Here is a 3,538-nt window from a genome sequence, read left to right on the forward strand (position 1 = left end):
AGATGCAATCGACCGTGGCTTAGTGTCTGGGTCTGAATCGGCCCATCTGTCCTCAGGACCCAACACAGTTCATGTATTCCAGGTCACTTAGCAGGTACACAGATGTATTCATAACTCACCGACACATTTTAAAAGATCCATAGGTGGAGCAAATTATATCACTTGTGAGGAGACCTGGAAAACATGTACTGTTTGGGGTCCTGAGTACCGAGTTTAAGAACCTGTACTCTAAACTCTGAATCAGGCCCTAAATTCAATAACACACAAGCAATCTTTCACACATAGGGCTCTATTTATTAACATAATTTTTACTAAAATAAAGTGAAAAAGGGTGTTTTCACACCCTTTTCACATTATTTTAGTATCACCTAAATTTACTACAGGGCAATTGGAGTAGAATTCGTAAAATTCTACTCCAAGCCCTAATTATCAGTAATTGTAATGGGAAATGTGATCTTGCCAAAGTTACTAAAAATAAAATGGGAAAAAATACCGGGGAAAGCCCTGTGATAAGGTAAGTGTAATTAAGGGAGGGGGGGTGCGGGGGTCTGCAATCGCAGGTGCGTGGTTTAGAGCTGTGAGTGGGGCTTAGCGATGGTCGGTCGGCACATGGGTCGGCACTTGCCACAGTATTTTTTGCGAAAATACTGTGATAAGTGTGCGGAGGGGATTAGCAGGGACAGAGCTTTATCGCAAGCTCTGTCCCTGCAAGGGATTTGTAGTAAATCCCTGTGATATTGCCTGAATTCGCAATGCGCAATGCGAATTCAGTCGGTAATATCACACTACAATCTGCATTACATTGTAGTAAATAGAGCCCATAGACACGTACACAGTGTTGCATAAATAGAGGCAGAGTGATTTTTTTCATTAAGACAGCTGGATTTGTGAATAAGTAATCTTGGACTATAAAAGAGTCATTATCATGAAAGCTCATTCTGACAACAATTTCATAAACGCTGTATAGAGTGAGAATATATATCTTTCAAATTAGTCCCGGACCCACTGAAACTTATAGACTAAATTTCCAAACACACAAGCACTCAAAAACACACACGAAATCGGTATGAAATCCCGGCAGTCGGGATGCCTGCTTTCAATATACCGACAGCATATTCCCGATGCTCAGGATCCCGACAAGGGTCCGGTAAGTATGGTAGCCCAACGCCCCTTCTCCCCCTAACCCTAAATTTCTGCATCCTAACACTAACCCTCCCAATTAGTGCCTAAACCAAACCTTCCCCCCTTGGTGCCTAAACCTAACCCTCTCCCCTTGGTGCCCAACCCTAATCCCTCCCACCCCTCCCCTGAAGTGGTTCCTAACCATAACATACCCCCGAGGGTACCTAACCCTAACCTCCCCTCTCGTAGCCTAACCCTAACTCCCCCCGTGTTGCCTAAACCTAACCCTCCTCCGCAGCTAAAACCTAAAAGACCTAAATAGCCCCACTATATTTACGATCAGCATCCCGGCTGTCGGGATTCTGGCATTGGCATGTCCACTACTGTCTGTATACCAGTGCCGGTCTTCTGGCCGGTTAGTGGCATTCCAGCACCAAAATTTTGTCAGCCGTGATGCTGGCTGTAGGTATCACTGCATCCCGACACAGACACACATACTGTACTGCATGACTATTTCATTTCACATCTTAAAACAATGGAGACAAATGGGGTAATCATAAAAGCCTATTCCAACACCAATATACATAGAGCTGTACAGAGAACGTCATTATTAGTCCCTACACCATTGGAGCTTACAGTCTAAATTTCCTAACACACAAGCATTCACGCTAACACACTGTGTTGCATATATATCTCATTACACCTCTCCTTGCTGTTCTTACTTACTATTCATTATCTATTAATTTCTACAAAAATAGATCAAAATTAAATTTTTCACCTACTTTTTGAATCTCTCTGGCTCCATTCGGATCTCTCTGCAATGGCGGCTACCTTCATACACATGTGCAGCCTTAGCTGATGCATGTGCACGTTGCATAGATGGCAATGCAAATCTTCACTCCTAATAAAGCAACAGTGTAAAGGAGCACATCCACATGCCGATATTACTGAGAGATTGCATGATTACTACATCATAATCGTGCTATCACTAAGTAATTGTGCACAAATCGTGCACTTTTATGTCGGAAATTACCAGCGATACGGGTTCCCGATGGTTGTTTCCGACATCAATCATCGGGTGAACATGCCAGTCAATCAGGGGCGCCGAGAGGGGGGGGAGAGGGTACAATTTACCCGGGCCCGGGCTTCCAGAGGGGCTCGGCGGGGGCCCAGGTCTGGCGCCGACCCCTTCCTCCTCACTATCTTGCAGCAGCCCAGCCAGTGGGAGATTGCTGTGGCTGCTGCAAACGATTTATGAACAATAATATCATTATCATTCAATCGCTCAGTTAAATCGTCTAGTGGATGGGCATATTTATTCTCAGTGCAGAGTGGCAGTGAATGGGCTTACCTCCCAGCTGCACTTTGATTGGAGCAATTCAGTGCAGACTGTGAAAGCAAGACAGCACCATGACATAGAGGCTGTCCGACTGAAATCGGACATGGTTGAGAGGTAGGTATATGAGTGAATATACACATTTTGCTTCATGCAGGAACAATTTAGGCTGGAATGTGTTCAACTCTGATTCAACCTCTACGTTTAACATGTTTTAGTGTATTTGCATGAGTTTAATCTATCCTAATATACTGTCTAAATAGTTATTTTGCCTCTATTTGTATCTGCTTTGTAATATCATGAAAATACTGTTGTTGTTGTTGACAGTGTTATTCTAAATTCCTAAATCATATGTATCAATATATGAACTTTGGGCCTGATTCAGCAAGGAATGCAGTTGCTTATACAGTATGTCGAAGCCGGATAATTGGCTGAGACTGAATCTGTTAAAATTAAAATCTGCAGGACGCCATTTGCGAATGGCCGAAAGACGCCACTTTGCGACTGGCTACCCAGCGCCATTTTAGCGAATCTCACACATTATAAGTACATATGGCGATGCTATTATTTAGCGTCGTGCGATTCCCATGCAATGGAAAGATGTTAAAAGTCCTCATTATATAAATACAGACAGTTACTAAAACATAATATAACCAAATCCAGCAAAACACGTACCACGGTGTTCTCCACAAATACGTAGTCGCACAACGCTAACTAGCGTCTTTTCTTAATACCTCAATACTTACACACTGCACACTTACATAAAAATGTTCCCTAGCATTAAGGTTAATATTTAAGGTTTTATTCATTATCAGTAATGTTGTGAAATACATGTTAGTTGATATCTAAGGTTTAGTATATGATAAGCAGGCCGTGTTTGGTGTTATTCTAAACCACTGTGTCTTTGCAGATTTCCGGTTTCATCAGTGAGGAGATCGCAACATGTGTCTGCAAATTATGGATCATAGAGAGTTAGACATTTGTACTCTGTAATGCAGCCAGGTTAGATTTGTTATGCAGCGGGAAAATGGACACAAAGAGCTGTTGGAGGCTGGATTGTTACCATACGAACTGACCTAT

Source organism: Taudactylus pleione, unplaced genomic scaffold (assembly GCF_031769625.1).
Source record: "Taudactylus pleione unplaced genomic scaffold, aTauple2 ptg000774l, whole genome shotgun sequence".
In the NCBI taxonomy this organism is placed as follows: Eukaryota; Metazoa; Chordata; class Amphibia; order Anura; family Myobatrachidae; genus Taudactylus; species Taudactylus pleione.